At 45.6% G+C, this 12781-nt stretch overlaps 1 protein-coding gene across 7 annotated transcripts in view; it reads right to left on the reverse strand.

The window, feature by feature from the left end:
• The window catches only part of SLC22A23 (solute carrier family 22 member 23), a 187495-nt gene that overhangs the window by 65965 nt on the left and 108749 nt on the right, over positions 1-12781 (reverse strand). The window lies entirely within an intron of this gene.

Genomic DNA, 12781 nt, shown 5'->3' on the forward strand with positions numbered 1-12781 from the left:
GGCCATCTTGTTTCTGACAGAGCTTGTCTCACACAGTCTGCCTTTGAATTTCCTGCCCACGTGGACAGGGCCATGAGGACTCTAACACTACAGAATGCTAGTTCTCAGCCAAGTCCTGCACAGGGAATTTAGTGACAGCATCCTCCGAGTCTCAGCCATCTCTGGGGTGAATTCCTCTCGCCCCATGTATCAGGTGGGGACAAGGCCTCAGTGAGCAGGGCTCTCACATCCCCCACAGGGGACTCGACAGGTCACACTGCGTGTATCACACGCATGCCCTGCTGCGTGCACAGCTTGGACTGGCAAATAGATGCTAAGCTGGGGGCTCTTCTTTCCTGGGGGCTCCCTCGCTCCCTCCAGTTCTATAGATTGGTGCCATTATTTTTAATGGCAAAAACCGTAATTACTTTTGCACCAACCTAACAAGATATCTGAGTTTATAAATGAACTGACTGAAATCTGGACTCAGGCCAGGCGTGGTGGCTCATGCCTGTAATTCTAGCACTTTGGGAGGCCGAGGCGGGCGGATCAAGAGGTTAGGAGATCAAGGCCATCCTGGCTAATACGGTGAAATCCTGTCTCTACTAAAAATACAAAAAATTAGCCGGGCGCGGTGGCGGGCGCCTGTAGTCCCAGCTACTCGGGAGGCTGAGGCAGGAGAATGGCGTGAACCCAGGAGGTGGAGCTTGCAGTGAGCTGAGATGGCGCCACTGCACTCCGGCCTGGGCGAAAGAGCGAGACTCCATCTCAAAAAAAAAAAAAAGAGAAATCTGGACTCTTCTCCTAGGAGTGCCTGCTGGAAGTTGTAGAAAATGCACACACACAGATCTGCACCTCACCTAACTCAGCAGTTAAGCAAATGTTTCCCAAGAAGGCGGGCGGCTGCGAGTCAGAATGTGTGTGTGATCATCCACTTGGGTGGCAGGAAGGAGGAGACAGCACCTCCATGCCACGCCCACATTGTTCTCACCTGGACTGCCATAGTCGCCTGTGACCAGGGCTTCTGCTACCAAAGAGTTCTTCCCTTTAATCCATCTGACATCCTGCTGGCAGGTTACTGCCCCTAAAGCCCAGCTCTGTTCTATTTCAATACTGCTAAAAATGCTACGTCAGTCCAAATTCTGAGCCCACCAACCATGGTCCTCCATGATTTCGTCCCAGGCCTATTCCCCTTCTCACAGGCTGCTCTTCTCACATAACTCAATGTTCCTGGCAAGCCAGATGGTTGTAAGCCCTACACTGCCACAGCAGCGAGCTCCTTGAAAAGGAAAACCACTCTGTCACCTGTGTCCTTCCTAACGTCTAGTATTGTATTCAGCACTTACCAGAGGCTCAACACGCCCTGAATCAGACCACAGAAATCAGACCACAGAAATCAGGCACAACTTCCATGTGGAAATTTATTACCCAATGTGTTCAGCTAAGAAATTGAGTAAATTAAGAAATAACTGTAGTCATTTTTTTTTTTTTTTTTTTGACAAGGTCTCCCTCTTTTACCTAGGCTGGAGTGCACTGGTCCCACTTCAGCCTCCCTATAGCTGAGACTACAGGCACATGCCACCATGCCCGGCTGATTTTTAAAATTTATAGTAGACAAGGTCTTGCTACATTGCCCAGGCTGGTCTTGAACTCCTGAGCTCAAACAATCTTCCTACCTCAGCCTCCCAAAGTGCTGGAATTACAGGTGTGAGCCACCACTCCTGGCAGACTAGCTTTATTAAGCATATTTACACAAGGGCATGAGCATCCGTCATGAATGTAGCCTCTGAGGGCTCTGCGCTAAACACAAATGCAGAGTTCCTCAGGGCTGCCTCAACCACAGGAGAGCCAGGAGGCCTGTTTGCTGGAGCAAATCGCCAGCCCACCCCACACAGTTCCACTCAGTGACTATGTGTGCCTAAGGCGGAGGTGCCATTTACAGAGCTGCCAGTGGTGCTGCTGGGGAGAGTGGTGAGTATTCAGGGAGGCCTTGTAGGTGCCAGGTACTGGGCACAGTGCCTTTTATCATCTGCACAACAAGCTCTGTGTTAAGTGTTACAATTCCCTTTTTTTTTTTTTTAAATCCTGCCTTGTCCTGCCCCCAGTGTTAACATTCTTATTTGAAGCTCGGGAAAAACTAATTCATTGACTCCCGTAAACGCAGTTAGTAAAAGGAAGAGCTAGATTTCAAGCCCAGGCTCCTGCAGAGCCCTGGTGGGAAGGTAACAAGAGGCAACAGGGTAAGGACCCGGGCAAGTCTTTCCTGTGTACCATGTGCTCGGGCCCCACCGAGGGCAAGGACAGCCTGGTGTGGCGACAGGCTCGCAGAGGCCACAGGCTGGGCTCGGCCTTGGTGATCCACGGGGACTCCCTCAGATCCTGGGTTTTCCAATTCGTGAAAGGAATGTGGAACAAGATCAGAAAGTTGTGAAGGGGCTCAGAGTATGTCACCTTGAAATATGCAAATATGCTACTTTCGCATAAGGATTATTTTGAGTTGAAGGCAATTGGAGAAAGAGCAGATGCAGGAAAAGCTCTCTACCCACCTTTCTGCTTAGAGGCAGGGCACAAATTTCCCTTTATGAAGTTGTCACCCCCAGACTCCCTCCCTTCTCCCACAGAAGCAAGAGGAAGTGAGATGACTCACCACTGGGGACACTACCGACTTGAATCTGCATAAACAAACCTCACGAAATAGCCCCGTCTTCCATCAGTTTCCCCCATATATTTACCGTCCCACAATTTACTGCTCCTAGAAGCCCGAAGCCTTTTCCTTTGTCTTGTCATTTCTCAAATCATGTATTGCTTTCTGTTAAAATGGTATATAAGCTCTTAGGCTTAACCATTTCCTTGGGCTTTCATTTCTTCTTCTGTGAGAATCCCCTGTACACGTAAAAATTAAAATATTTACATCAAGTGCAAGTATGCCCTTTTCTCCTGTTAATCTGCCTTTATTTCTTATTTTTTGAGACGGAGTCTCACTCTGTTGCCCAGGCTGGAGTGCAGCGGTATGATCTTCGCTCACTGCAACCTCCGCCTCCCGGATTCAAGTGATTCTCCTGCCTCATCCTCCTTAGCTGGGACTACAGGCACATGCCGCCATGCCCAGCTAATTTTTGTGTTTTTAGGAGACAGGGTTTCACCATGTTGGCCAGGCTGGTCTTGAACTCCTGCCCGCCTTGGCCTCCCAAAGTGCTGGGATTACAGGCGTGAGCCACTGCGCCTGGCCTTAATCTGTCTTTAGTCAGTTTTATTGGCAGGGTCCCAGGTTCTAAACCTAAAAGGGTAGAGGAAAACATTTTTTCTTCCCTTTTAGTTGCATCCTTAAAGTTTTACCATTTCATAATTAGGTGATAATGTTTGTAATAAAGAGAACAATGCTATTAGAGATTTAAAAGCCTATACAGAATTAAAAGTGGCAGCACTGAGTTTAATTATGTAAGATGATGTCACCTTTTGGGTTTCTTGCTCTTGTCTGAGAACATCAGCTCTTTCTAGTCTAGAACCACTATTCCATCAACATTGACCAGATGGGGAACATGGAGCAAGAGAGGTCCAAAGGAGGTACCCAGGAAGCCCCAACGGAGAAAGTAACCCCAAGGCTGAAGCCTGAGCAGTTTGGTGGAGGTGCCAGATGAAGAGGGGATGTGTGTGTGGAGAGCACAGAGCTGCAGAGAGAAGAGCAGGGTCAAGGGGAGGGAGGAGCTAGTCATTTCTTAAGTGATGCAATAGCTCTGTGGCTATTATTGCCATTGCAGCTGAAATCCACGTCAGCCTCCTACCAATCAGGATTTCGTATCCTTTAAAACTCCTCTTCCAACTTTAATAAAAATTAAAACAGTGTGCTTTCCCCCACCCCCAGTCTGATAATCCACCACCAGGCACACAGGCCTTAGATGGAGACAGATGGTGATCTGTCTTCAAAGACTTTGTCAAGCTTTGTTACAAAGCTTTTTGTTTTCTGTTCATTCCCAGGTGCAGCTGAGTTCCCAAGCCCTGGTCCTGTCCCTCCTGGGGTGACAGCCTCCACTTTCCAATTCATAATGTCAGAGGCATGTGAGCCAGAACAACTCCATCTTAAATAGGAGCTGGGTAAAATGAGGCTGAAACCTACTGGGCTGCATTCCCAGATGGTTAAGGCATTCTAAGTCACAGGATGAGACAGGAGGTCGGCACAAAAGGCAGGTCATAAAGACCTTACTGATAAAACAGGTTGCAGTAAAGGAGCCGGCCAAAACCCACCTAACCCAAGATGGCCACAAGAGTGACCTCTGGTCGTCCTCACTGCTACACTCCCAGCAGCGCCATGACGGTTTACAGATGCCATGGCAACGTCAGGAAGTTACCCTATGTGGTCTATAAAGGGGAGGCATGAATAATCCACCCCTTGTTTAGCATATCATCAAAAAATAACCATAAAAAAGGGCAACCAGCAGCCTTTGCGGCTGCTCTGTCTATGGAGTAGCCATTCTTTTATTCCTTTACTTTCTTAATAAATTTGCTTTTACTTTGCACTGCGGACTGGCCCCGAACTCTTTCTTGGGTGAGATCCAGGAATCCTTTCTTGGGGTCTGGATCAGGGCCCCTTTCCTGTAACAATAATGGCTGAGGAACATCTGAGCCTCCTTATGTAAACATATGAAATTAAAAATGTGTCCATGAGAATACAGCTTCCCTCCTCTCCTCTCCCCACAGGGGAGGTGCTTCCTAGCCCAGAGAGCGCTCCCACAAAAGTGGTATTATCCAGGAGGGATGGCCTGGAGAAGGGAATGGCAAGGGCAGGGGTTTTGAAATTGGTTGGCATTTCCATTTTCCAAGTACCAGCTATATGAATGACATTGAGTAAGAGGCTTAACATGCTTATGACTCTCTTATGAATGGCAAGAGGTACTATCTGGAAGAAATGTTTGTGAGAGTCAAAGAAAGTGATGATATAAGGTAAAATGCCCCGATGATATAAGGTAAAACGCCCGCCGGTCACATTCTCTCTAGTGCCTTCAAACAGCACATTAGTATAATAATTCAGGGACACATTTAAACAGCCCTGTGGGCTGGCCTGGGGACCCATACGTAACCACAACAGAGTCTATGACAAATTGCCCCTTTAGTTCCAGGTAACCATGAGATAAATGAACTTTTGTAAAAGTTTATAATTCTTGCAAAAGTTGGGAACATCTTGCATAAGAACGGCAACTTGCAAAGTGACTCGATTTCTAACCACAGTATGAGGAGCTTTCTAACCGATCCTTTGTGTAAAGGCCAAAAACGATTTTCAAGGTCCCATGCGAAAAAGCAGGAGACAATTGCCGTAGCAAATTTATAAAGTGACAGAGTGCGGCCCTTATGGAAAACAGATGGGGCTACTGGGAAAAGGGCAGCCCCATGACGTGCTGGAGACATGAGAACCGAGAGACTGTCCTTAGGTACTTGTGGGTTTTGATGGGATCTGTCTGGAAAGGATACATTTACCATTTGGGAAAACAGAAACCAGGGCAATATGAGTTTACAGGAATGATATTTAAAGGACTCATGTCTTCAAGCTTATGCTCCTTCTTTCAGGATCAGGTTGAATGACGAGGGGCCGGTCCCTCATGTTACACATAACCTTTGGCATTCCCATCACCAATGCCTGCTATGGCACCTTCCCCTCCCTTCACAGGGTTGAAGATGGCCTGCTGTGAAGTCAGGGGTCACATGGCTCCTGTGAGCTCCTGGCTCTGAAAGACACACATTCGGAACATACAGCATTTAATATAGAGAAACAATCCTCACACAGAGGTTGCTGAGAGGCTGGCCCGAGTCACAGATGACCTCAGAAGCTGTTTCGAGATTCAGTGGAAAGAGGGTTTCTCAGAAAGCCCTCCCTCCGATCAAGTTGAGAGGAAAAATGTTAAATACGAAGGATTGAAATGCTAAAAAAAAGTTATGCCATTGAAGCATACTTTTTGTTGTAGTTGTTTCAAAAGATTTTGTTCCAAAAGCCTAACTTTTATACAGTGCAAGAGGCTGTTTCAAGGTGAGGTTTAGAGGACACACCTGAAACTTTTTAGAATGGCAGATGTCAGACCTCACTAGAAAACTCCGAGGTGGATGGGTTTTGTTCTCTCTCTCTCTCTTCTTCCAACTCCTTGGGTCCAGAACATGAAAACCCAGAAAAAAAATCACAGTATTACTCTACTTAGGATGTGACTCTGTAGTCACTGGTTAATCACTGCTCTGGTCTTAGATGACATTCAAATGTAAATGCTGTGATTACCAAACCATCTCAGACTTCTGGGGGTAAGTGTTCAACCAGCACTTGTGATTCACGCTGGGCTGCCTTTGACAGAGTTGGCAGAAAAGAAAAGAAGCAAAAGAGAAGAAACCACACGCACAATTCATTGGTCATCTGTTGTGACCGAAGCTTCCCTGTCAAGCGAGGGGGGTGGGGGCGGGGGAGCGCAGGAAACTGAACACAAGCTGGGAATAAAATTCCAGACCGGGGCCATGCTTTCCACACCTGTAAATCCTTTAAAAGAAAAGTTAATGGATTTTTAAAAAAATCATACAACTTAAGTCTTCTTGTACTTCTTTCATTTCCTAAACAAATCCTAGGGCCCAAGTGATTATCTATATTTCGATTCATGGATAGAGGAAGACATCTGTTCAGTAGCATTAAGAAGAAAATCTTTCTTCTTAATGAAAGATTAATGAAGCTTTAATTAAGATTTCTTCTTAATGAAAGCTGCTAGTTTAGGTTCAGCAGCTCCTAAACTAGCATTTTGTTCCTCTAGGTACATAATATGGGTTTAAATTTTAGGTGTGTCTGCGTGAAAATGAAAACTTATTTTCAGTTACCGTTTTGTTTCAAGATGGAAGCCTGAATTTGAAATCCAGCCCAATGTGGTTTGCTGTTTTAAGGCCACGTGTCTCCTTAACATAACTCTTTTTCAAAAAGTCATTGTGTGGCCAACAAATTGAGATAAAACAAAATTTAAAGGAATACCTTACTTCATTTAGGCAACCGAATACTAAAATTTGAAATTCAGAATGAAGTACAGCCCCAGAAACTATGGAAGTGAGGCCACTCAGGTTCATGGCTGCACCTCCTTTGAAACACACACCCCTTTCTCTCTTCCAGTCTGCAGAGGTCCCTGAAAACAGTGCTTCTCAAAGGTGGGGCCTCCTTGACCCACAGCATCAGAGTCCCCCGGGGCCCTAAGCCCAGATTCCCAGAAACAGATACTTTCCAGATGGAGCCCAGGAAGCCAGTAGATGGGGGGTCCAGGAGATTCAAACCTTGAGGAGCTTTTGCCGTCAAATGTCAGCAAAATTGCTGGGATTTCTCATCTGCCTGAAACTGCCATTGTACAAATAACACCTTCACGTTAGTGCTGGGGATGAAAACCTTTTCCTCCACCCTCCTAGGGTCAGTGCTTGGGGCCTGTGAATTAAACTGACAAAAGACAGGCTGGCAAGAGAAAAGACAAAGTTTAATCACATACATATACCGGCAGGAGAGTGCAAAAAATGGCTCAGAGAAGAGGTTGGAATTTGGGGCTTTATATACCATCCTAATGCAGGGAAGGGGTTAGGATTTCAAGAGACAAGAAATAGTGGGAAATGACCGAGAAATACACGGGGGAAATAATATAAGGGAACGTTTGTTTTAGTAAGGTGTGTTTATGCAATTTCTCATCCTGCACCAACTTCTCATCTTCACCTCTGCTGGGAGAAATCTCCCTTAAAGGGGGATTTATGACAGTTGAATTCTTTGGGAAAGCTCTGTTTCTAGGTAGATGGGGGAGTTCCGACAAAGCTGCGTCCTCAAATGCTGTCAGCTCACAACAGTCCTTATGGCCAGTGGCATATTCTGGACCACTTCAGCAGCAAACAGAGTCAACTGCATTTCCACATCTATTCCCAACCACACTCTTGCCACGTAAACAAGTGCTAATCCCATTTAACAGGGAGGCCCCAAGAGGTTAGTTACCAAATAGGCCTTAGGTCATATGGTTTATAGTATCTAGGACTTGAATTTAGATCTTTGAATTTTAAACACCAGATTTATCCTTTAAGAACAAAGAAAACATCTCCAGCCCCTGCAAATACACACACACACACACACACCCTCATCATTTAGACATAATGTCCTCATTTTAGACATCTTTTTTTCAATAAGACTAGCACAATTTATCACCATGACCATTAATGAGACCAGCTCTTAACAAGCTAAGCTTATCAATGAGGGCTCTCTCCCATGTTTGTCGAGACGTAATTAAATACTCAGCAGCCGGCCAAATGTCGAAAGACCCTAGGTCGCTCTTGAATTGCCCATCTGCTTCTGAACATAATGACGTTGACTGATGACCTTGGGGAGCTGGCTGTATTTAAGAGAAGAGCCAATCACTGTCAAACATTGGTGCCGAACAGAGAGCAGCCCTTAAATACATACACACAAGAAGCAAAGAAAAAATGTTTCATTTGGGAAAGAAGACAGAAGGCACAGGATGGCAGAAGAAGGAACTTACATTCTATAAATATTGAGAATATTTTCTCAAGTAAATTTTAGATTCGATTCGCTTATTCCTAAGTTAGAAAATATTTTAAGAGGATTTTTGCTAAGGGGAATGGTACACGAATTAGAATCTACTGTCCAGTCTCTGACAGCACTGGGGAATGCCTTGGTTTCTGTGGCTTTTTCTTCCAGAACTGCATTGTCCAATACAGTGGTCACGTATGGCTATTTAAACTTAAATTAATTAAAATTAGGTACAAGTAAACCTTCAGTTCTTCAGTTGCACTGGCCACACTTCAAGTGTTCTATTGGACAGCACTGATCTAGAATCTGATGTTAACATGTCAAAATGAAAACACCTTCCTAGCATTCTCAATGACATGTAAGTAAGAAGGAGGGGAAAACCAAACAAATTTTTAAAAAAAGTAGTATTTCACATATATGGAAAAAGCATAAGAAATAATAGAGAATACCCAAAACAGCTTGGCCAAATCTCTACATGTGCCATATTCTCCTCCCCTCTTTCCTTCCCCTTTTCTAGTAGAAGCTCTACTGGATCCCTTTGATGAGTCTAAAGGGCTCTATTGAAAAGTTCAAAGGACACAAGCGGTAGTGTCTGACACGACCATGTGGTTAAGAACCTGGGCTCTGGGGCCAAACAGCCTGGGTTCTAAGTTTTCTGGGAAACTAAAAGCCATTCTAAAATGTTTGGGATTTCATTGAAGGTTAAAATGAAACTAATTTGTACACATAGAGTGATGTATAAAGATCCTTTTTCTGGAGGTAGAAGTGAACAGCGTGTCTTGAAAGAACCAATTCCAAACTTTAAGCATATTGAAATAAGTAAGCGTTAGGCAATCACGAACTCCTTCAGTATCACATTTTGGTCCTTATAATTTCAGAAGCAAGCTTCTTGCAAACTATCCACCTGCTGCCTCCTTAAAATGGGGTGAAGGTGCTTCTGGAGCTAGAAGCAAACACAGGAGAAAACTCATTTCTTGGCAGCACTGGCAGCCTGGGCTGAGGAAACCATCTTCCTAGTCTTGGTGAATTGTTCAAGAAATTTTAAGTATCAGGAAACAAGTGGACTCCTCACTGAGCAAACTTCCTTTATACAAAGAAAGTGGCCATTTGTTGTCCAGTACTTGACTAGACAAAAGACCCATGGCTAAGACTGTAATAAATATGTCCCTACGTCCGAATGCAAAGAACAATTGGCTTTGTCAGAATTCTTAACTTTCTTTTATCTTAGTGTTACTTCTACTACATTCCCAAATTCAGTAGACTCCTGGCATCAGCATCTAGGGAATTAGCACACAGAGGTGTTTGAATAGGTACCGAGGTTCATTCAAATGACTGAGAAACGAAAGATACATGTTTGAGTTTTATATAGTCCATCTCCAGTCAACTTAAGAAAACAACTTCTTAGAGGGAAAGCACTCACTTTTAAGTTATAAAGAAAGTACCAGTAGTTTATATTTCTTTTCTTTTTTTTTTTTTTTTTTTTTTTTGAGACAGAGTCTTGCTCTGTCACCCAGGCTGGAGTGCAGTGGTACGATTGTGGCTCACTGCAGCCTCCGCCTCCTGGGTTCAAGTGATTCTCCTGCCTCAGCCTCCTGAGTAGCTGGGATTACAGGTATGCACCAACACACCTGGCTAATTTTTTATTTTTAGTAGAGACAGGGTTTCACCATGTTGGCCAGGCTGGTCTCAAACTCCTGACCTCAGGTGATCCTCCCGCCTCGGCCTGCCAAAGTGCTGGGATTACAGGTGTGAGCCACCACACCTGGCCCTAGTAGTTTATATTTCTAAAAATATGGTGCCCTTCCCAGGACAAGAGGATAAGAGAAACGTGGGACTTGTATTTATATGGAATTGAGATGGTCAAATGCTTGTTGACTCAGTAATACACTTCTATCATTATGTAAAACCAAGTCTGCCTCCAAATAATCATGAAGTAGAACTGGCCTACCTGCTGCTAAGCAGATTTTGTTTTTGTTTCAGTTTTCTATTTATAACCTGCTGTACATATAGCCGAGCTTGTTTCTTATTTTGGTGTCTCCCATTCTCCGAGAGCGTTGGCTGCTGTGGCCTTCCTTGATATTGCAGAATACACTGAGCGACATGGTACACACGCTTGCTGTCAGCTGTCATACTGCCACTAAACGGCTTCCACTTCAGCATCTGAAATGTTCCACCTACAGCCTATGAGTGATTCAGCCTGGTGCCAGTGAAACTTTTCCTGCCTTGAACTGCTCAAAGCCCAAGCAGGCTCCTGGACGTTCAAGGGCACAGACTCTCTTTGGATGTGCACGATGCCAATCTGACAGGCCAGCGCTACCTCTGCTCCGGTCCCAGCTCAACGTCTCTGCTGACCTGCTCACACGTTCATGTACCTCTAAAACCCAGCATTGCACGTCTGAAGCTGCAATCACCCCTGCCCCTCTCCGCACAAAAGCCAGCCCTTCCATCCACTTCATGTCTGTTAATGACCCATGCATTCCCTCAGTCACCCCAGGATGAGAACTGGGGGCAGCAACCCCTTCCTCCCCTGCATGGATGAAGTCCCAGTCCAGCCAGCTTCCTCCCTACAAATCCTCTTAGTGACTGTGCACCCCATTGCCGCTACTCTGTTCCAGCTTGGGTAGGGTCCCCTCCATATCTGCTGCCACACAGCTTACAAGGGCATTCCCAAGCAGGCAAGTGGCTCCTTAAACCCTTGTTTAAGGGTGCATTCCTGTGTCATCACATCCAGATCCTGGGCAGGCACGCAACACCTCCAGCTACTCCCAGCTGCACCATCCCACAGCCTCTTGGGAGTCCATGGGAGCTGTGCCCATTCCCTGGCCATCCCTCAGACCCACCTTCCACTTGGTTCCCTGTCATGCCTTTGCTCAGCTCAGTCCTATTAGAAATAGTCTGCCCTTGCTGACACCCGGGATGAATTCTAATCTAGGACCTGGCAAAGCTGTCTTGGGTCAGGGCACACATATAACACAGAGCACATACCCCCTAGTAGCATCTAAAGGACAACATACATACATTTTAACTTTTCACATTAAACAAAGATACTATAGGAATTCCCTGAAAATACAGACATATGTATTAAGGGAATCACCAATAACCGAAACACCCAGTGTTCATATTTTAGTATATTTCCTCCCAGTCTTTCAAAACGCTTTTTTTAAAATGGTTATCAGTTTGCTTTTGTTATTTTACATTATGTTGCACACATTTCCCCAAGTCATTAACTACCCCCACGCTGTGATGTCCTGTGAGTGCCCGAAGTTTGACCGTGCAACCACGCCACTCATGGACTTAACCCCTCGCATCACTGCGGGACATTCAGCAGCTTCCTATTTTGTACGGTTGCGTTGTCTTACACGCACATGCATCTGTCCCCCCAACTGGACCCTAGCGTTCTTGTGGGCCATGTCCTTCTCTCACACTTCCTCGTACCCCTCAGGATGGTGAAGAGCTGACACATGGAAGACTCTGGTGAGTGTTGGCAGCTGACCTGAGCAACCAACCCCCAACACTGGAGCATCATCACAGCTGACCTCTGAGAGCTGAACTGCACAGGAGAATTTAACTACACCAGGAGCACTTAGTCATTCCTTCCCCTGGGTAACAGGAGGCAGGGCCCAGCCATGCAATGAACTGCCAAATGCCTCAGGTATCTGCTTGATCTCTTGGGTCTCCTAAGCTGCTTCTCTCCCAGTCTCCTTCTCTCATTCATCGCTCGTGTTGGCTACCTCCTGATTCTTCTCAATGGTCTTCTCTTTCTCCTCCTACTTTACATTTTCTGATCTATACTTTTTAGCGTAAAAATCTGATTTTTTTTATGACTTCATATTGAATTTTTTAAAAGTCTGATATTTTCTCATTATTCCTCTAATCTCCACTGGAGACTCACTTTATGCGCAAGATTCCTGAGTCTTTGGCTTGGCATAGGAGGTCCTACACAGTCTGCCCTGCCCGCAGGCTGTGGCCAAGAGCCCTTCCTTCTACTGCTAAAGATGAAGCTCTGCCCAGCATCAGGAGGTGTGCGGCTGTTGCCCCAGCCTGGACGCCCTCCTGTCTCTGCGTGGTGATATGTCCTCATGGAGGCTTTTGCTCTCCACTCCTTCATCTAACTCAGGCCTCCCTGGCTCTCTTATTCACTGCAGGCTTCTCCTTCATGGCACCTTTCCCAGCTGCGGGGGACACACTTATCTAATTACCTGCATGCTGTGTGTCTCCTGCTCTGGAAGGCTCCAGGAGGAAAGAGACATTCTTTTTGTTTTCTTCAGTCCCAACCCTCGA

The sequence above is a fragment of the Gorilla gorilla genome, chromosome 5 (genome assembly GCF_029281585.2).
Source record: "Gorilla gorilla gorilla isolate KB3781 chromosome 5, NHGRI_mGorGor1-v2.1_pri, whole genome shotgun sequence".
Classification (NCBI taxonomy): Eukaryota; Metazoa; Chordata; class Mammalia; order Primates; family Hominidae; genus Gorilla; species Gorilla gorilla.